General features: G+C 42.1%; 1 long non-coding RNA gene across 2 annotated transcripts; it reads left to right on the plus strand.

The window, feature by feature from the left end:
• The first annotated feature begins 17,034 nt into the window (after window positions 1-17,034).
• On the plus strand, window positions 17,035-21,095 carry LOC142055748 (uncharacterized). Of its 2 annotated transcripts, none has more exons than XR_012660030.1 (4): window positions 17,035-17,113; window positions 17,240-17,329; window positions 17,457-17,531; window positions 20,517-21,095. It is a non-coding gene; the product is annotated as an uncharacterized LOC142055748 (long non-coding RNA). The 2 variants fall into 2 exon arrangements; XR_012660029.1 differs by lacking the exon at window positions 20,517-21,095 and adding an exon at window positions 19,453-19,877.
• The last annotated feature ends 2,027 nt before the right edge of the window (window positions 21,096-23,122 follow it).

The raw sequence follows: 23,122 nt of genomic DNA on the forward strand, positions 1-23,122 counted from the left end.
AGGGGTGAGAAGCCTGCTGCTTCCCTCTTGCTAATGAATTAGGGAAGATTCAAAATGCAGGCTGTGGAAGATGGAGGAGGTAGGTGTATTCATAGAACCACAGAACCATAGAATGGTTTTCATTGGAAGGGACCTTAAAGATCATCTAGCTCCAACGCTCCTGCCATGGGCAGGGGCACCTTCCTCTAGACCAGGTTGCTCAAAGCCCCACCCAGCTTGGCCTTGAACACTTCCAGGGATGGGGAATCCACATCCTCTGACCAATCTGTTCCAGTGCCTTACTGCTCACATAGTGAAGAATTTCTTCCTTTAATCTAAATCTACCTTCTTTCCCTTTAAAGCCATTACCCCTTGTCCTATCACTACATGGCCTTGTAAAAAGTCTCTCTCCAGCTTTCTTGTAGGCCCCCTTCAGGTACTGGTAGGCTGCAATAAGGTCTCCATGGAACTTTCTCCTCTCCAGGCTGAACAACCCCAACTCTCTCAGCCTGTCTTCACAGGAGAGGTGCTCCAGCCCTCTGGCCATCTTTGTGGCCCTCCTCTGGACTTACTCCAACAGGTCCATGTCCTTCTTATGTTGGGGGCCCCAGAGCTGAACACAATACTCCAGGCCTCATGAGAGTGGAGTAGAAGGGGAGAACCACCTCCCTCAGCCTGCTGGCCATACTTCTTTTGATGCAGCCCAGGATACAGTTGGCTTTCTGGGCTGCAAGTGTACATTGTCGGGTCATGATGAGTTTATCAACCAACACCCCTAAGTCCTTCTCCTCAGGGCTGCTTTCAGTCCATTCTCCACCCAGCCTATATCTGTGCTTGCGATCGCCCTGACCCATGTACACGACCCTGCACTTGGTCTTGTTGAACTGCATGAGGTTCACACAGGCCCACCTGTCAAGGCTGTCAAGGTCCCTCTGGATGGCATCCGTCCCCTCTAGTGTATTGACTGTTCCACACCACTTGGTGTTGTCAGCAAACTTGCTGAGGGTGCACTCAATCCCACTGTCTGTGTCGCTGACAAAGATGTTAAACAGCACTGGTCCCAGTACTGAACCCTGAGGAACACCACTCATCACTGGTCTCCACTTGGACATTAAGCTGTTGACTGCAACTCTTTGAGTGCAACCATCCGGCCAATTCCTTATCCACTGAACGGTCTGTCTCTCAAATCCGTGTCTCTCTAATTTAGAGACAAGGCTGTTGTGCGGGACAGTGTCAAATTCTTTCACAGAATCATAGAATGTCCTGAGCTGGAAAGGACCTGCAAGGATCATCGAGTCCAACTCCTGTCCCTACATAGGACAACCCCAAAATTCACACCCTGCATCTGAGGATGTTGTCCAAGTGCTTCCTGAATATTGCCAGGCTTGGCACCATGACTGCACTTAGCCGTGGTGCATGTAAATAGACTCCAGACAAAGCAAACCTGAAAGGCCCCCTCCAGGTGTACTCCCACCCCTAAAGTGAACTTGTGGGCCTGTAATTCTGTCTTGCTAATGCACCAAGGTCTTCAGGACAGTCTGTTCTGGGACATTCCCAAACAAGTTTTAGCAGCAGGTCACAAGCTGCAATGGAAGGCATTGTTATTCAGATAGTATTGTGGGTCCCAAAACAACTTGGCCAGATAAACTGCTATGCAAGGACCTGAGGAGAAGCTGACCTTGTAACAGAAAAGATCTTGCTTGTATTTAACCTAGCTCAGTAAGAACATAAACTGGATGGAGGCAGTTCCGAGACTATAGCAAGTTAAAAGAAATCCTGAGTGAGAGTAAGCACCCATGGAGGCTTATGCAGCTCTGCCTGCCCCCAGCTAGGCACTGGTTGGACTGATCCCATGAAAAGCACCACTTTCCAAGAACTCAAGGAAAGCAAATGCCTGGATAAGGTCACACTCTTTTCCGACTCTCATTACCCAGAACTAGAGAGTTCAGACAATAGCTTCAGAGATCTTCAACAGAACTTTGCCGAGTGTGGATTTTCCTACCCCTGCCAGCTCAACAGACACCCCTGGTAAGAGCCAGTGGCTGTGAAGTTTTGTCAGAAAGTAGCCACTCACTGGAGCACAGATGCAGATCTCAAGCCTTTATCCAATAAAAATTAAATTGTAACACCAGCAAGGAGCCTCACCTGTGAGCTTCACAGTTTTGCACCCCTTGCTGACCATATGTTGCCTCAAGGGCAATGTGATCCCATCAGAACAAACTTCTCTCCTGGGTCCAGATCCTCCAGCTGGCCAGCAGCAAAGCAGCCATGGGCACAAAGACTCCCAAGAATTTGTTGTCCATTTCTTCTTCCTGAAACAAAAGGGTGTCCAGGAGGTCTGCAAGCAGTTCATCTGGGGTGTTTTCCTGGAGCAGCTGCTGTCGTTGTAAGATTAAGCCCACCATTCTCCCACAGAGTCTTTGGCCAAAGACCAAACTCAAAGGTGCTGCAGCAACTGTGGTGTCACTTGAGGGCAGGAAAAGAATGAGCCAGAACAGAGATAAGGCATGAACATATGCAGCAGCGGAGGCAGAGCTCATATCTACATGGTTCACTGATATGGAAAACAAATGTGGTCAAGAGAAGGACAGAATAGCTTACATATTTTTTTTTCTTGTCCAGGTAGATATTTCCGGGCTCTTGTTAGGTTTACAGCCAGAAGGGGTGCTGGAGATAGGGTTGCAAAGAAAGGGCAGCTGAAGGTCAAAGTAAAATACACGACACTCTGAGCTAGAATAAAGGCCAATGCTGCAATTAAATTGTTCTTGCTGTAACACGGATCTTCCCAGCCCTAGGCAGGTCTAAATTCAGGATGAGCTTAGATGTGAGGCTCTGGACTGGAAGGACCAAATTGCTAGGACATTTGCTGGGCCCTGCTTATTTTCCCTTTAGTTTCAGACTTCTGGAAGGCTTGTGAAGAAAGGTTAGAGTACTCCTTAGGATTACAATTATTGAGAGCAGGAACAGCTTTGTCATGGACCTGTCGTGTGCAGAGGAGTGGGATGGAGATTCGTGCTGGAAAGAGAAACTGGCTAAAGGTTAGTCATGACAAGTCCATCTCAATAGGTAAACTGATTTTTATGTCTCTTGAACAATTATTTTCACCCAAGATGAAGACTGGAGAGTGGATGAGAGTTATGGAAAAGGGGCTGATGATCTCAGTTTAGTGGTGCAAGGTTCAATGACAGAGGATGAGATATGGTGCCCTGTGCAAGAACGGATTCTTTGTTACTCTAAGTTTAAGGGAGAACTAAAGAGAAGAGGCAGCTCTGGGCCATATAATTAAGCCAAGATTCAACTGAAGAGCTAGATTGATTTACAGATATTGAAATGCCTGTGGACTGGACTGCTACCAATAGGAAAGTCTGATCTTTCTTCTTGTTTGGATAAGTTTATTATTATTATTATTATTAAGCCTGTGGCTAGGGTCGTGGTTATGTTTATAGTTAAGGTTGGGTTATAAAGAACAGAGACAGAAGAACTTTGATCTTGTCAGGCCTAGCAGATTAGGATAAGGACTGGTACCAAAAGGAAGCAAACTCCTTATGAATACATCTGCTACTAGGATGTGTCTCTTGGTACAACTAGCATTAGGAGTATGGTTAGCGTGTGGCTACTGGACAACAGTGGTGGGGAAACAATTACTCTCTACTACTCATTCTAAATTTGAGTGTTTTACAAGACTCATTGACAAGACTTTGGCTTAGGCTAGTCCTATATACTAAATGCATATAGTTCTAAACACAAAGACTTTAACTTTATTCCCACCAATAAAGATAGGCTTTAGTCTTAACACAGAGAGGCCTAGCTGGAAAAAGCCAAACTGTAAGCTATTCTTCCCTGGTAGCAATGGTCCTTATTGTAAGAGATCAAGCGTTGAAGACCATAGCCATGAATATATGTCTTCAGGTCCTGCTGGTAATAACTCTACCAGACCTAGCACAAGGCAGATTATTAGGCCTTTACCCAAATGCAGAAAATAAATAAATGAAGTACCCCCCCCACAAGCATCATTCATATATGTGTGTATAGCCTTCTGGAGGAGGCTGAAATAATATGAAGACCATTCTTTACATCTTGCACAGGCCTTCATCCTACACAGAGTCTGCATGTTCTTGTATTAAGCCAAACTCATAAGGGCTTGGTACTCAAAAATCCAAACTCCAGTTGGTATAGTTATAGACTGGATTAGGAGTCTACAAAATCTACACCTGCCTGATTCCTAAACATGGCACCTTTAAGGATCCAAATAGTCAAACTAGTGTTTCAGGCTCTGCTGTTTCCAACCTTAAAATTGATTGTACCTTTGAAACCTTTATGCAAGCTGTAGAGAAGCACAAAATATTCTTGCCTCCTGGCACAAGCCCATATCTTACTCCACAGTGCCTTCTGTATTGCACCTTTAAACATAGCTCTTCTGGCCCTGCTGTCTATTACACTAACCTGATATCTGGACACAGTTACAGTCCCGAGACGCTTATCACAGCTTGAAAAAAGAGTGGTCTCTTCCCCCCTGGCTACCAGTCCCAACCCTAAACTGCCACTTAGATATCTACGTTCCATCAGGCCCTGCCAACCATAATCTCCACCTTAGCTGCAGGCCACAGAAAGACACAAAATAGTCTTCTCTTATGAAACCAGCTCATAACCTAGACCAGAGCAATATTCCTTCTACAGCTAAAAGCCTAGCTGTCCACCCAGCTGTCTATCACCTTAGGAGAGGCCAAGCACTAACCCCAAACTTAACTATAACCCCTGAAACTGCCATTGGAGTCCCATGCCAGCCTTCCTCCAAAAGTTATCTTTTGTCATTCAGAAAGGTCTAATATTTGCAGTTGTGACTGATCTAAACAGTAAATGAAGCACACCCCAAGTGAACCCTACTCTACAGAGCACTCTACATTCTTGATCTGTGTTTTCAGTTGCCATTCCTCAGTTCTACACAGGATTATCTTGCAAGACCCAGTAATAAAATTAACTCTTCGCATCTCCATCTCCCAAACCTGAATCCTGTTCTCAGTTCCAACCCTGACACCAGATAAAACTCAGTGACGGCTAACATCTTCAGAAGAGTATTTTAATATTTGTTGCCTCCTAGAACCAACCCTAGATCCATTACTGTACGCCTTGCAAAGTCTACCAGCATAAACAAACTATTCAGTCCCATCCATCTAGAGCCATAGACTGACGGTATTTTTGGATCATGAAGATGCTATAAAATAGATGGAAGCCGTCAGGTTCCCACCTGCACAAAAACAAAGCATAAATCTGTGACACTCTCTCCACATCACCTTCAGCCATAGGCCAGTGAGTTTTGCAGGGTAAGCAATAAAGCTGAGCATTCAGTACTTCGTATTTAAAACACTCAAACCGAGTACTAGCACTAACGTAGCCAGAGACCCTTCACAAAAGGCATGCTCCAAATGAAGCTTCCTGGAAAATAACAGGTTTCTTGGAGGGGATGGTAAGGAAACAGAAATCATGTCCAGGCAAACAAAATTCAACACAGTTTCCTACTAGAGTGGTCTCCCGCGCTTACATATGGTTGAGGTTGATTTAGCATTTGAGGGAAAAGAGGTGTTGCAAGTTTCACAAACTGGTTTTGCTTCTCTGGATTTTGCAATACAAATATAGACAGTATCACAGGGTATCTCAGCAGTATCACAGTTTAGGTAGTTTTGGTATTTGCACCCATATGGATTCCAAATGAATTTTGTTACTGTGACTGCAGGAGAAAGCCTGAAGTCACTGACAATGGGGGACGTTTCACTTTAGGTCAGATGTAGATAATTATACTGCAGATGTCTAGACACTCTGGAACTCCTTTATATCAGATGGAGGGAAAAGGGTAATTTGATGGAACAGTTCCTCTAAGTTAAATTTAGAAATCTACTTTCAGATGACATGAATCTTATTAATCATGAATCTTTTTCATCTTCAACTATGTCTCTGTCACTATGAAGGCAGCTGAAGGTGGGTAGCTCAGATGTAGACATCTATGTTTAGTCAGATAAGTCTTTTAAATTTGCTTACTAACCTGCAAGATCAGGATCTTGAATAATCAGCAAATTTCCATACATGCTGCCTTTATGGCATTGTGATTTATAGCTTCATGAAAAGGACTTTCAAGGGTATAACATAAAATGGGATTTCTTGTATCTATTCTAAGGAATATTTTTCAATTATCTTCACTTCAGAATTAAATGCATCTATGAAACAGGAGAATCCAGTGTAATTAAATGTTTGTAATAATTACAAAATCTGCTTAGGTCTGTTGATCAGATGGCAAAGACTGGCCTAGTGAGGCTGAGGCTCAGCAGAGCAGTGTCAGTTTATAGCGTATGAGCATCTGGCCTGAGATCCCTTTCCTCCTGCCTCATGAGAACAAGAGAAGAAACTAGGAGATCACCACTACTAGGAGTGGCTATGTTTCATAAAGTCACCTTTGGGGAATGCTTCAAAGCAAATAGTCCAGCTTCTGGGAATTGTAAAAGTGTTCCTCTACTCTTTACTAGGGTTTAGTCAACTGCTGTATATAATAGCTACTTCTTACATATTATACTTAATTACTCAGCTGAAGAGAGCCATCTGCAACACCAGGATCAGGGTTTCTCAGCTCATACTTAGAAAGGGAGGAACTTTTTTTTAATGCTCATCCTTTCCCAGCCATGGTTGGTTAAAACTTGAGATTCAGTATAATGTATGGGAGGAGCACTGACTTCCCCTCCTTCCACAATGTCTGATTATGGGTCATGCAGCTGTGAGAGTGAGTGGTTTCTAAGTATAAACTTGGTGCCTATTCATTTGCCATGGACCAGTCAGGAGGCTGATTCACAGTAATGAGTACAATTGATGTAGTGATATTTCAATTCTATCATACTACCAAATGCATGTAGTTTCTTTGTGAATTAAAATTAAGCTAGCCAACTGCATTTTTACTTAGTCTTTAGTGTCCTGCCGCAGCTTTTTGCTTACTTTGCTACCAACTAAAAATCCACACCCTGTCCAAATGTATTAAAATTGTAATATACAACACTCCAAGCCATACTATCTTACTGAATATTCAAGGAGGGGTGAGTGATTGCTTGTCATTGGAGCTGAGAGTCACACTCCATTTATTTTCCAGGAAGCAGAAGTAGCTCCATATAAATATTCAAAACTCTACTCATTAAATGAGTGCTATGACTATGTGAGCTGCTACTGTGCGGCTTGAGTAGACGTGCCTAAGCTGGCTGGCTCAGGTGCTACATGTAAAGTACCTGAAGTAATACTGAGCACAGCACAGGCTGCAGATCCTCCTTAGATGAGGGGTAAATGCTCTTACTTCAATGCCGTGCTGCCACACCTATACTATCAGCTATGCCCAACTGGCTAGCCTAAAGCTCTATTTATCTCATTTCTGACTTCCTGTCAGAGCCTTCTCAGCTCTTTTTCCTAGTTTAAATGGATTAAATGAAGAAAAGGTGAACTAAAAGGATAGAACTGTTCATGAACTTTTAAATCACAGCCAATACTTATTGAGGAACTGTTGTCCTATACTCAAAATACACGTGATGTTCCCTTCAGGAAAGAAATCAATCTATTAAGGATAAATTTAAAATTCCCTTGGAGATGAGGTGTTCTTCTCCTTGTTTGCTACGTGCAAGAGATCTTTCCTGACTGACAATGGTAAGTGGGAAACATTTCTTTTTCCCAAACCCTCTTTAATCAACTCTCAAACTACCCTCCAGAGACAGGTAGAGACATAGCCTCTTTGAATTTAGATAACCTGTGGAATATAGTACAGAGCTCATGAACCTGAACCACATCCAGTATCTTATTTTTTTAAGACTGCCAAAGGGATTATAAGAGTTCAGATAATTACTTTAAAACCATTCTAAGGCAAGCAAGGTTAAACTAAAAGCAAATAAAAGCATCTGTTTACAAAATCCAAACAAACACTAGAGGTGAACAGTTTGTAGAAGTTAATATACAGGAACAGAAAGGAAGAAAAAAAATGTATATTTCCACCTAGAGTTTGGGTGATGCTTAAGGATACCAGACCCGCCTAGAGCTGTATGGCAACAATCAACAATGGGTAAGGAGAGGGGCTGGGGCACTTCTCTGTGGGCCAGTAAATGGTGAAGTGGAAATGAGGAGATGAAAAAGCCTTGAATATAAGGGACTGACAAAGGTCTGGGCTGCAGAGGGAATCTTTCTTCCCTTCTATAAATGGAGCCTGAACACTATGGAAAGTAGTCCTCAGACAGAGCTGCTGTGAAGCGTCCTTCAGGTTGTCTACTATATTATATAGACTGTGAGATATCTTTAGGGTTAGGTCTAAGTACACTAAGGTGTTACACTAGTTGTTTAGTCTGGGATTTTAGTTTGTGCCCAAGACCCATCAGCAAATCACTTTGTTTTGTTCTGTGTACGATGGAAATTAAATTACCATAATCAGGTCATGATAACAAACCTTTTGATTTAGAGCAAGTACTGGGGTAGCAGGTATTTACTTTCTCCAAGGCAGCATTTCCCAATCATTTATTTACAACACATTGATTATAATTTTCAAGGTAAGTCTTGTTTACAGATTTGCCTGGGATTCAGCAGGTTCTCTTTGTTTCACGCAGCCATCTGAAGAAACACCTTCTACTAAAACTCCATGTAACCAACTTTCAAACAGGCTTGGCAACATCTTCAGTGAATGCACCCCATTCCAATTTCCCTGCTATGGGGAAAAGCACTGAAGTGCCAGGGTCCCTGTGTGGTCCAGAGATTATCATGATAATCATGGAATAAGTTGGTGTTAACTAATATCCAAAAAATCACTCTTAGCACAAAGCCAAGATAAATGCTTTCATTTTCTTTCACGTTTATTTGCAGAAGCCAAAAGCAATAAAGCAGTTCAAAAGCTTTTTAAAGACAGAAATGAAATATTTAACCTACTTAACTAATCTCTACATATCTATCAGACCAGCTGTACATGAGTAGCTGTCATTTTCTTGCATCCTCAAGATACAAGCTCAGGAGAGGGTCTCAGCTTCTCAAGCCTGCTCTTCCTTTTCTTTTCAATTTCCAGGTCCTTTCTTGGGGTTTCTCTGAATCTCTGTTTGCAAGTCTTTCCCTTGACCTTGGATCATGCTAATATGCAGTTTATTCAAGGGGTAGCTTTGAAAATGAGTCTCCCAAACTCTTGCCTGGATGCTAATCAGCGAAACAGCCATCTACAACCTATTTTAAGACATATTGTGTCAGTCATACTGCGGTGCATCTTTACTTGATAGTTTCCTAGCTGCTTACCCTGCAATGTCTCTATTGACAGATGTTTGGATAAACACACAAGCTTACAAACAAGACCATTTTTGCAGGGCCATGCTTCCGGTCCCTCATTCATATTTTAATTTGGCCTATGCAGTCATGTTAGAAACTTATTCCATGTAAAAGTATTTCCCCAACTTGATACTATAAGCTTTATCATCACTATTCATCTCTATGTCTTTTTTAAGTCTAATTTTAATAAGAAAACATTTTAGTTAAGTAGTGTCATTTTCAGATTCAAGAAAGACTTATCAACTTTTATTCATGGACTCAGGGGCAATTCATGATTAGAAAGCAGAGCTCTGATTGCAGAGACGGTTTCTCCATTTATCCTTTCTTACCAAAGTATTTTGGGTGTTGATAGAGAAAAGCAGTGCTCAAAGGCAAATTGGCAAAATGTCATTACAAGATATAATTTGCATTCACTTTCAAGATAATAGTTTTAAAAATATAGTTTTAGATCCTACTTTAAAATTCCTTCAAAATTTGTTGTTATTATTTTAATTAACTCTATGCTCTATTCTCTTACTTGAAGTATAAAACCTAAAACTATTAAAATTTCACAGAATCACAGAATGGCAGGGGTTGGAAGGGACCTCTGGAGATCATCTTGTCCAACCCCCACTGCTTGAGAAGGCACAGCTAGAGCAGGGGGCACAGGACCATGTCCAGGTGGGTTTTGAATGTCTCCATGGAAGGAGACTCCACAACTTCTCTGGGCAGCCTGTTCCAGTGCTCTGGCACCCTCACAGGAAAGAAGTTTTTTCTTATATTCAGGTGGAACTTCCTGTGTTCCAACCTGTGCCCATTGGCCCTTGTCCTGCCATTGGGCACTGCTGAAAAGGGTTCACCCCATCCTCTTGACACCCACCCTTTAGATATTTATAAGTATTAATAAGATGCCTCCTCAGTCTTCTCTTCTCCAGGCTAAAGGAACCCAGGTCTCTCAGCCTTTCCTCATAAGGGAGATGCTCCAGTCCCCTGACCATCTTGGTAGCTCTCTGCTGGACTTGCTCAAGCAGTTCCCTGTCCTTCTTGAACTGGGGTGGGGACCCAAAAACCGGACACAGTACTCCAAAAGTGGTCTCACTAGGGCTGAGTAGAGGGGGAGGATAACCTCCCTTGACCTGCTGGCCACACTCCTTTTTATGCAGCCCAGGGCACACTGCTTGCTTAGGGTCAACTTGCTGTTCCCCAGCACTCCAAGGTCCTTCTCAACAGAGCAGCTTTCCAGTAGTTCAGCCCCAGCCTGTACTGGTGCCTGGGGTTCTTCCTCCCCAGGTGCAGGACCTTGCACTTGCTCTTGTTGAATTTCATGAGGTTCCCCTCGGCCCAGCTCTCCAGCCTGTCCAGGTCTCGCTGGACGGCAGCACAGCCTTCTGGTGTATCAGCCCCTCCTCCCATCTTGGTACCATCAGCAAACTTGCTGAGGTTACACTCTGTCCCTTCGTCCAGGTCATTGATGACTATGTTGAAGAGGACTGGACCCAACACAGACCCCTGGGGAACATGACTAGTGACAGGCCTCCAACCAGACTCTGCTCCATTGATCACAACCCTCTGAGCTCTGTTGTTGAGCCAGTTCTCTGTCCACCTCACTCTCCTCTCATCTAACCCACGCTTTCTTAGCTTGTCTATGAGGATGTTATGGCAAATTCGTGGAAAAGCTAACAATATACATTAGTTTCCTTTTTTCCTCATGTACTACTACATTCACATTTAAATAGGAGCTTTAAACAAAATGCATTGGAAGTGAAATACAGTTGAGCATTCATCCCTGAAAACAGAACAGAACTGCTTATAGATAATTTAAAAGTGCGTGCATATTATGTTTGGCTTCCTCAGGAGTTATCAGAGAGATGCCAGCTAGTTTGTACCAGCTATTTCAAAGTAATTTAATACATAATGCATTCTAAATATATGACACTGTGTGTGGGAAAGCTGGCATTTCTGTAGTCAGTTACTATCTAAAGGAGGAAGAAAAAAAGTTATGACAACTGCTCGTCAAGATATTTATTCCAGTGACATCTGCCAATGCTGAACTGAAGAAAGAGCAGCATCAGTGGTGTGTTCTTAAGATGTGAGTTAGAAGGTAGGAAGTGATGGTAAGTGGTGGAAGTAATTTGCTTCCATTAATGTTACTAATAATTTTTTTTAAGATCCATGACATATTGACTTTTAGTTTTAGCTTGAGCATATTTTATTGAAAAAAAGCCTGCAGTCATGGGAGAACATAGAGTGAGGTATATAGAGTGGCACTGCTATGAACAGAGGGGAGTCAAATAATAGGAAAATATTTCTGTGCTCAGTTTTGTGACTTGTTCTTACTAAAATGCGTAGGGGAATAAGGGTAGGGGAGGCATCAGAAGATATTTTCTGTCATGCACACTGCACAACAAGCCATCCTTTTGACCAGCTGCAACATGGGTCACACTCCCTAAGTGAGCATTTACTGTTCCTCCAAAGAGACTGCTTGATAGTAATTTTCCAACATGTAGAAAAAAAATATTATAAGTGTTTCTGCACCATTAATGAAATACAAAAAGACAGAGGCCTACAGTATCTCCTGCCCTGTCCCTACCTGGTGTCTTTGCTGGTCCTGATGATGTCAACGACAATGAAGAACACTCCTTCCTTCTACCTGAACAGGTATCCAGAAAGTGACTGGAATAACATGTCGAAGCCATAGATATCCAACTGTGAAATTAAATAACAAAGAGAATATGTCATCCTTTGCATGGCAAACACAAGAACTGGTCTCTGGGAAATGATGAATGGATAAAAGCTTTGACTTAATAGGCTAGCGGGTATGAAGAGCACAGCAGTCCATGGTAAACTTCAATGCACAGAGCTAAATTTGACATTAGCTACACAGTTTGTTTTACGAGAGCGAATGCAAGTAAGCAGATAACATGCCAAGGTAGGGGGGAAATGAGCAAACTGGACCTGTTCCTATTTCTCACTGTGTGCAAGTTCATCAACCTTTGTGCCACAGCTTCTTTTTGTATAAAAATCGCAGGGGGGAAGGGGGGAGGGAAAATACCGCAACCAAAAAATCTTCCCTTATGCTCCTTTAAAAGAGTGAGATCTATATAGGATCTTAGCAGGCATCTCAGGGTAACAACAAGCTCATATAAAATGCTGGAGGAGCAAAGAAAAAAGGCAAAAGTATGTCACAAGTGGATCTGTAACACAACTTGGTGTTCCAGCAGTCTGTGACTATCATTTACAGATGACAGCCCTGTATCAAGCTTCAAACCCCCCATTTTCAGGTGTTTTCTGCAGTCTTCTTGGATTGCTGGAAGTTATGCAAACATTTGTAATGAAAACATTTTTGCTTTTACAAGGAAAACTGTGCTTAACACCTAACCAGGACTGACTCTTTCCTGCCACTCCAACAGGAAGATGAGCACCTTTTCAACCTCCAGTTCTGCTGTATAGCATCAAGCATCTTCCTCTTTCCCTCTGCAACAATGGTCTACATAACATATCTGATCCATCTGCCACAGCCCCTAAAACTGTGGCCCTACCAGTGAACCAGGATATTAATCCCAGGGTGCTACTCCCGCAGCAAAGCTTGGCTGTATATGGGGTCACTAAAGGGAGAAAGGCTGCAGTGTTCCCTGGGATATGGCTTTAATTTCCAGTTATGTTTTTTTCAGTCAAGATTACACCTATAATCAAGGCTTCTGAGAAACAGAGATGCCCAAGGAAGCTTTAAATGAGCTGGTTTAGATACTAGAAGTAGCTCGGGTGTAGAGTTCAACTTGGTGTAGCTTGTGTGTACAGGGACTGACTGACAAGTGCAGGCTATAATCAGTGCAGGCTGAATTTCATACTGTTGCACTCAGATAGCATCTGCTGAAAACAAAATACAAATTTAGGACTGAAACTTGGAAACAATTACCCTGGATGTAGCAGGCTGCTCCACAGGAAGCACTAAGACATGTAATATGGTGGCATGTAAATAGTAAGTGTAACTCAAATACTGGTTGCTGTAGCTCAAAATTGGTTTAGTGTGAAATACAGGTCTGAGGTTATCTTTTTAAAGGACTGCTGAATTTGTTGTTCTTCCACACGTGAAGGTATAAAAAGGCAAGTCACCACAGATTTGTTGTAAGAGGAAAAAGGTAAGCCATTTAAAACTCTGTTTTCTTATTCAGCTTCACATCTTACCTCTTCATACACTTTCCCAAAACCTACTTACCAGCTGAATACTATAATCTCTTAGCTTTAGCAGGGAGATAAACAAAAGCGCTGAACTTTCTCAGACTCAGGCTGTGAAAACTGGTGGACATTTAAAGTTAATATATTAAAATTTCAGTGCCGGAGACAGGCTGCACAGTATTTGTCAAATTGAATGCAATGGCAATCATGGGAAAATATGGGAAAATATTTTTTTAACAGCATACTTGATAATGTCTGCTGGGGTGGCTCCAGTCCCACAAGTCATAACTAGAGGTCACATGGTCTGGATGCACTCTTGTCCAAATTTTGTTTTCCATCAGGTCTAATCTCTACTGAGAACCAGATGCAAAACACATCCATTGTTTTTGCATTTTTCATTATCTGAAAAGCAGAAGAACAGTCATAGTGGGGGGGGCTCAGAGGTTCATATTCTCTACTGCTTCATCACCATCACTGGCCCACACTGATGCCCAAGAGCAGCAGTATTTGTACCTGGATGCTTCCTTGGTACATGCCCCAGTCCCCCACTCAAGGGCCTCTGGGTTCAAAACTGGCATCTTTGCATTTTTTTTCCCCCAGAATGTATCCAGTTGTATTTTGAACAAATTTAAACATCTGACTGCCACAATGTCCTATGTCAGAAGTTCACCAGTTTATTTGCATGTTTCCTAAAAATTATTTGTTTTGTTTGTTTGGAACATGCCCCACACAAATTTTGTTTGAGGTCTCCTAGCTATTGTGCTGCAAGATACAGGCAGCAGCTTTTTCTTAGCCTTCTTCCTCATACCCACTAGCAATATTATAGTTATCTGCCAGACCCCTCCTCAGTCATCTGGTTTCCAGGCTGAAAAGTCCATGGCTATTCAGTCATTCCTTGTTTAGTTTTAGCCCTTCACTCCCTGTTCTCTGCCCTTCTCAGCTCTGTTATACCTTTTCTGGGAGCTGAAACAGGGTTGCTGGAGCACAACAGTAGTATGCAACAATAAAATTACAAAAAAAAAACCCAGCCTGTTTAGTTATCCCTTCCGAAGTCTCCTAGCAATGTCTGCAATAACTCCAATGTCTCATTATCTCATGAAAAAGGGAAGCTTGGATTCCAACGTCATTAAATTAGAAGTGGTTTTATATTTATATAAACTCACTCACTTTCTATTTAGCTGTGTTGAATTTGCTGTTTTTTCACACAGTATTACAAGATCCTTTATATTTAGCCGTTACTATCCTGAATATCTTACTGCTAGTTTGGTCACTTTGCCTGTTCAGACCCTTCGCTGACCCCACTCTGCCCCAACATAAAGTCATATAAGCCTCTGCTGGTTGGCATTCAATGTGAAAACTATCCAAGATTCCCACTTCTCTTCCCTCTTCATTTAGGTGCAACAATGAATGTCCACAGCAGCCTACTTTAAAGCCTGTTGCATGTCTTTTGGTAGTCTAAGCAGCTGTATCTCCTATATCAACATCCCTGCTGGCCTCTTCAGAGAAAAAGCTCTGATACATTTCTGAGAAATATATTCTGAGAATATAACTTTTGCAGTGTTTGCTCTTCCCCTATATAGCACAATTATCCATGCTTACACTAACTGCTTTCGTTAGTGCCGTTGCTAGTGATTTGCCTTGTACAGCCACAGGAGATGTATTTATCTGTAGTTTTCCAGATCTCCTCTAAAACACCTTCAAAATTGGTGTCATAGTAAAATCTTTCAGTTCTTCAAATATCACTGAGGTTATAAACAAGAGGTCATACATCGCAGTTAATTAATTTCTGAGCATCCTTAGAAAACATGACGTGTTATTAGTAAAAGTAAGCTCCCAAGCTCCTGATACTTGGACATTTCAGAGGATTTTGAAGTTTCTGCTTTGTGCCTTACCAAATCTTTCTATTACTGGGGGGGCTTTTCATTAGGTGTTCTTCACCTTCTGCCACTTCCACATTGGACTAATTCAAGCTCTTGTTCAATCAGAGTATTTTTTCTAAGAAATTTGTCTGCATTAGCAGAATCTGAATACTGGAACTTCTATCTTGCACTGCCTTGTGCTTCTAGCTTCTTTTCCGCTTTCCTCATTTGTTGGCCAAAATCAATTAAAACATTAAGAACTGTTTAGCACTTGTGAAAACTGCCAGGCTAAGAACACTCATAATATTTATCCACAAACAAGGACTGCATGGGCAGAACCAGTAAAACACAACTTAGCCTTGACCTGAAGGAACCTGGAGTGGAAAGTGAAATCCCTCAAGAGATTTTTAAAGCCAGCATTATAAGGATCAAGTTAAACTTCTAGCATAACTCAGGTCAACCGAGGTTCTGATTCACTGCAAATCTTTTAATCTTCATTGCACTCTTTTCATCTTCATTGCTGCATTTGAATGTCACTTTGCAATGCCAAGATGATGCCAATCAGTCTGACCCTCCTACTCTGTGTAGTTAGTACTTGCTCTGATTCAGCAGTCACACTTACCAGCGGAACTGTGTATTTCCCCATGTAAAGGACAGATATTGCAGCACATTTTTCTAATGAACTCTTTCTCATTTCCTTATCCCCAGGGAATATCCGTTATTCAGGGTTTGTCAGTGGGCTGTTGCAACCTTAGAAGGAAGTACATCATGCAACTCTAGTAAGTCCAGTGAAGGTGACAGCCCTACAGAGCAGCAGCAAGCATGCAAAAACTCCTTTGCCCAAGCTAGAGCCACACTTCTCACCCCACGAAATTCTGGGATCTCCCTCTTCCCAGGTTCAAACTGGCTGGCTGCTTCTATAAGCTCTGCACACTACTCCAGATCAATGGGACTGGATTTTGAAAATCCCATTAGAGAAAAACAAATGTCAACAACAGAATTAGAGCCCTTTCATTTCTCCCCAGAAAACAGAAAACAAACATTGTAAATTGCCCATCAATTACACAAATGCAAATGCTTGGAGTTCTTTTCCCCTCTGCAATTATAGAAGTCATTCCATGCAATAAAAGGTTATTAAGGCAATACTTAATGGCCTTATTCATAATTCTAAGCCAGGTTCATTTAAAATTCAAACCTATCAGGCTGTTTGAATGTAAATCATAATGCTCTAGAGGTTAAAAAATAAGTGAGAACACCATAAATTTAAAGTATTTTCAGACATGTCTATTCCCATAATTTCTGTTACATCAGCTTTACCGCTCACTCTCTTTCAATTAGATCAATATTCATCTAGCAATGCTCTCAGTGTGTTTTTCCCATTCTTGGTTGAATAACTTTCTAAATACTACCATGGCGGGGGAGGAGGGGTTGCCTTTCCTGGAATCTGCTTACTTATCAGTATGGACATCTAAATGGTCTCAGAGCAAAAATTGATGCTATCAGGTCACTACAAGATAGCCTTCTGAGATCATTAGGCAAAACCTGACCACAGTTCTGCATGCACAGAAGTAGTCAGTGGTACAGCCGTTCTCCGTACAAGGACGTTTAATCCTTTCCTGTTGAAACTTTGGTCTGAATTACAAAAGCAGCTGGGGTTTTTTTGTTGGGTTTTTTTTTCAAGGCAGGAATCAACCCAGTAGAACTTAGTTTATGATTAACTTAAGCCAGACTATGTAGACCTTATCTCAGCCCATAATTAGCATGGTTATTTTTTGGAATACCTCCTGGTAGCAAACCTGAATACACGAGTAAATAATTTCTCCCACTCTGAAGCCTTTGCCAACTTCACTTGAGAAGCATCTGAATTATTTGAACTGATACCAGTATATGAAAAGGACAGGAAAATAATAAAACAATTTTTCTTTTGATCTCAGGAGCAGAAAGGCTTCTAGGCACAGGCCGTGATACCGTTCACCAGTTTCAGTCTCACAGACAGCACATCTACAGTTGAAAAAGGTCTTTTGGTAGGTTCCATTACAAATCAATAAGAATTGCTCCACCGAGGGTTCATCAAGTACTGGAATACATCCAATTAGTTGTTAGGTAAATGCATTTATTTTTGTCTTCTAAAGGATTTTTTTTCTTTCCCAGATAATCCTTCTGTGCAAGGAGCAACACGAATGAAAAAATGAATGCTATTACAGCCAGGGCAATCTTTTTATTCAGGTAAGTGTGGGCTGCTTCTCATCTCTACTGCTCCAGACTGATGAGGTTATCTGCACTTTAAATTTCAGTGCATAAGTATTTTATCTCTTCTGTCCATCATATATGAAATACAGAAATTGAAGACTGACTGTGGAGTATCTCTAGTGTATATGTGAAGAGAACGACAATTCAGTCCTTTTCTGAGGGATATTAGGACCCTGTGTTCAGGGCTGAGCCTCTAAGAGAAAGGCCACAAAGATCAGAGATGTGATTCTTCCTTCCTTATTTATTAACCAGCAGAAATACACAGACAGACAGAGGGCAAAGCTACATCCCACAAAGAAAAGAAGAAGTGGGAAGAAGAGGGACCGCATTATTTTTACTACTTAGGATAGTTATTACACTGTAACACAGAAAAATACTACTTTTACAAGACAGCTGAGAAGTACCATGTAGGATCTAAAGTCACTTAATTTATCCATGGACCAAAACCAGTGTCTTAAAGAATACTTTAAGAAAGTTTTTCTAATTCCCAAAGCAAGTACCACAGGGTCAGGTTTGGGTGCAGTGATAAATATCTGATCCTCTGCTCCTAATCATTCCACACTAAACAACGAAAGGGATATGGATTGCAGGTTTCCTTTTGCCTGCCACTGTACTGCTACTGCAATCACATTATCCTTTTTAAAAACCCCAAAATTAAATTCAGCCTATATGAGGAAGGTATGACCTGAAGCAATCACTGTATGAACAAGAGCACACTTTGCTCAGGATTTTTTTTTTCCCTTGATGATCCTTGCAATCCATACCCAAGTCCAAATCATTCCGAAAACTAACAGAAATGAGTGAACTCCTTCAGAAACTGCCCTGAGGAAATGCCCTATGGAAGAGGGACAGAACACGCTGTGCTACAAACCATAAGCATGTCTTATCTTTATGGTTTTTGAAGCCGTTTTTCAGAAGCAGAATGAATGCATATTGAATTCTATAGGGGGATAAAAAACATTGCAGAGAGAGCTTTTCTATTAAGTAATATAATTATGTTTGACAAAGAAAGAGCTCTAAGCACCCTGTTCAATTTGCTGGTGGAAATACAGTGCCAGAGATGTGCAAGGCATTGTTCAACACATCGCTGGTGTAGCTTCGCTTTTCCCTTTTCTTCCTAAGACCCAGTCAAGTTCCATGGCTCTGTGGCGCACTGTCCTCGGAGACCCCTGTTTGTGTCATCTCAATCCCTAATTCGTTTGAAGGGCTTAGGCACATGAGCATTTGTTTGAAAGCTTTCACTTTCAAACACTTTCAAACCTATGAGGTGGTGGCATTATGAAAAGCAGAGCCAGCAGAAAGAAAATGGTGTCACCCTCTTCCTTCCCACGACGCTCTTTTTTTCTAACTGCTATGCATCATAGGTAAACTCAGGAGACTGGCAAGGTGCAAGGGTGTCGATGGCAAACACTTCTAGGGTGACTATGTTCTTCTAAGGTACCAGAACTGGTTTTTACTTTATTACGTATATCTGGAAGATGTTACAAATGAGACACGCTTGACATGAGTTTTAAAACATGCTTTGTATCGGACATGACAGCAAAGCTAAAGTTTAAGGCATCTTTCATACCTGCTATATTAGATGACCTGTGACAGTGAGAGAGGAGGAAGAGGGCTCCAGGACACATCATAAAACCTATCTCATACCAGGCTGTTTCAGTATGGATTTTCTTCTTGGTTGTAATCAAAATCCTCCCATTGATTTGCCAGGGACACATGATACCGATGTGGGGCTGGTCAGGGCAGAGATATCCTCCTCTGCCTGCACCAGAAGCAGCTTTGATATTTAGTAATAATGGTATTCACACTGTTGTTTAGTCCAGTTACAGGACTACCAGCCTCATGAGTAGTGTGTCTGACAAGCTAGGCAATGGTCTCACTACTATCTTCACCATAGGCTGCACCTCAGAAAGAGCGCTGTACTACATCATGCATGACTACTTGGAGGTCTAGCTATTGGTGGGATCACTACACAGCTCCAGACAAAGGAAAGCAGTACAAGTGACTCCTCCACCTCTGTGTCCCTGGACGTGAGTGGGTGAGTCCTGGAAGTTCCCTTTTTTGCAGAAGAAATCTTACCAGAACTTGCCTCCAACTATTACTTATGCCACAGCTTTAATTACTCCGTTTTGCCATTAAGCCATGGGCCATCAAGTTCTAATGCAATCCTGTGCTGTTGATTAAAACACTGTGTTATTTCCTGAATATCAAACAACATATGACAATAAAGTAGGCATAAAAGCTTAGGAAAACAAATGTTCAGCTACTTCTGTACTGAATGCAAAGCATAAATGGCTGGTCTTTGAATGCTTTTGCATTTGCTTGAAGCTTTGTAACATTAAAATTGATGATGGTAATTAGTTTGCCTTTCAGAAGAATGAAATTTGAATATTCTTGAATCCTCCTGGGCTCAACAGCCTCCAGCTAAAGCATATTAACTTGCTTTCTAAGCCTCTTCTATTACTGCTCGTACTGTACCTTTTTAAAGCAAAGACTGAAATGACTCAAAACTTCTTAATATTTCTTAAAACAAATTCAGACATTCTCGATGAACAGTTTTCTTATTTAACATGGACATCTTGAAGCTATCCAAGCCATCCTGGGCTCTGCTTGTACCCAACTGAGAGCTATGGGTACTTCATGAGAATGACTCATGAAGAGATGTAAACAAAGTAGGTCTGATGAATTACCTTCTAGAGGGACCTATTTCTTTCCACTGGTGTAAATAAAGCTCAGGGTGACTAACTTAGACTTAACAAGGTGATGTTCAGATACACACATTTGGTGACATCTACTTTCATTTTTCTTCTGAAAACATGTACAATATATATATTAGAGCACTTCAGATTAAGAAGATCTTCAGAAGCATAGGAGAGCTAGCTGACTTCACATTTGCTTTTTACCCAAGTCTCTTTAAATATTCTAAGTAAATTATTATCTTCCCTCCTGATACTCTTGCAGTAACGTCCGCCCCCAATTGAATCCCTACATCTAGAAGGAATCAAAGTCCTGGAGGGAACACAAACACCATCACTTTCCCTGACTTTGAGGAATTTCTGGACATCATCTGTAACCAGGATTGAGAAAATAACACCCTGAAACACAGAGAGATTCAGGATCATCCAAAACCAAACATTTCTGGAAAGGAAGGTTTAAATCATACTTCTCATTTTCTGCTTGCAAACAGGTGTTAGCAAAAAAGAAGACTTCCAGTAAAATGCACCTTCTCACAACAGCAGGTTTTTTAAATGGCTTTCCTGTATACCATGCTATCATCAGCTAGTCAAAAACCCTGCTGTCATTCAGAGGCCTAATTCTCCCCTCCTCATTTCTCACATCCATCTGCCTGAGGTTATTTCTCATCTGTAACTGGATTGCTTGCACTGAACAACCACTGACCTTCCCAGAGATGGGGAAGATCTGGCAATTGCCAAAACTCATGAGAATCCAGCTGAGGTACCCAGCTCTCCCACAGGGGGGTGGGTGTGCATGGGTGTATGTCATTATAATAATGCCATGCCAGCAAAACCTTTTAATCACTACCGATTCTTTTCAGTATTGTGTGGAAGAGAGGAGACGTCTGCAGAAGGAGGATGTGGGAATTACAGGACGGATTGACCATGGTCGCAGGAAAACAAAGGAACAATCATTCCACATGTACCCAGAAGATGACAAAGGATTAAGCAAACAGCCCAAATAATTTGGCGTCATCAAAAACTTAAGCCAGATGAATCTAGTGTCCTTTTCTGAAAAGGTAACCAGCCTTGTGGACCAAGGAGGAAGATATATACATGACCTACGATTGTCTCACATGATGTCCTCATAAACAAGCTTTAGAAACACAGCCTAGCTCTAACCAGCCTCAGGTATGGGCACAAGGAGTTGTAAAACTGCTTTTAGCACAGGGGTTATTGATCAGTCACTGTCAGATGGGGAGAGAGACTGTCAGGCAGAGACAGGTGACATCTGCTCTCTTTCGCCCAATATTTTCATTAACAACTAAATGATGATACACAGCATGGATGACACCAAACTGTAAGTTGTAAATGCTTAGGAGGACAGGGTTACAACTAAAAGTGATCTATAATAACTTGGAGGGAGTGTGTGAAATCACTTTGAAGAAATTCAGCAAAGACAAGTGCTAATGCTACACTGCAGAAGGAGAAAAAAATGAAGTGCAAAAGGAGGAGCACCTGACTGGCAAGAGACCTGGGAGGGTAAAACAGGTCCAAACTTTCTTATGTATCAGTAGCATTAGATGTGTAAGCCTGGGTCACATTGAGAGCACCCCACTGCCCAGAGTGAGCGCAGGTCACCTTTTGTCATGCTCTTGTACCTCTACTTCTAGGTCACCCATTGCCTCTTGTGTTTCAGTGTCTCCCTTCGTCCATCCTAGGCGTCAGGCTAAACCTGGTATATGAAAGAAAGGTCAGCAAGTCTGTTGCAAAAGCCAGGTAAGGAAAGCATCAGCCTCAAACACTGATGAGTTAAACTGAATATTAAAAATATTTCAATATTTATGTGGGCATGGCTCCAACAGCAGCTATGAGCTATTAGGAAAAGGGATGGGTTTCCCACTACAGAGGCTGGACAGAGAGCTTTTGCCTCTCGAGTGACCTATATGGTTTTTGATATTACATCCTGCTGGACAACTTCATAAATATTTGCATATTTCTAAATTGTACAGCACGGATTTTGCTCACATATGGTGCTGTGGATCTGTAGCTCATTGCCACTGCTTCCCACACCATGTCCCCCCACACCTCAGGGAGGACCACCCAGGGCACTGACTGGCTCACAGTTGTGTTCCTCCCTCGGCTGGCAAGGCCTGTGCCAAGGCCATGGTGTGGGGATGGGAACTCTGCCTGCCTCTTCAGGGCACAGCCTAAGGACTGCTGCTTGGTCCCACGCTGCTGATGGTTTGCTGTCCCTTGATAGAGCGAGCCTGGCATTACAGCCTAAAACACCTCTGTTCCCATACTCCACGCAGGCTGGATACAGGGCATGTTCCCACACCCTCCCCCAGGAGCTGACATGTCTGCGCTGTCCCAAGCGGCCCTGGCACTGCCCACAGTGGGGCCCTGCCTGCGATGGCTGCGCCAGGGCAGAGCTGCCAGCACCATGGGAGGCACGGCACAGAGCAGTGGCAGCGAGTTGGTGACATGGGGTCTGTTTTCTTTAATAGACACAGTTGTTTTCTTTTTGCCAGTTCATATTTGGAGAAATTCCCAGGGCTTCCTCATTTCCAAGGTCACTTAAGCTTGGGGTCAGGACAGAAATGGAGAGAGACTCATGTTTATCACTGAAAGGCACTTTTACACAATGGTCCTCATACTTCATGCATGCGTCAAGGGTTTATGCCTTGATTCAAGCCTAAATGTATTGTTCACGCAGCTGAGCAGGATAATGGCATTTGAGCCGGGAAGGAACGAATTAATCATTATTTGCTACACCAGTCCTGACCCCACCGTCTCCCTGGCAAATGAATGCAACACTTTCCAGGGCTCTTACACTGATACGTTTGTGAGCCATCAATTATTTACATACATGCTTAATAATTTAAATGT

The sequence above is a fragment of the Phalacrocorax aristotelis genome, chromosome 3 (assembly GCF_949628215.1).
Source record: "Phalacrocorax aristotelis chromosome 3, bGulAri2.1, whole genome shotgun sequence".
NCBI classification, from domain to species: Eukaryota; Metazoa; Chordata; class Aves; order Suliformes; family Phalacrocoracidae; genus Phalacrocorax; species Phalacrocorax aristotelis.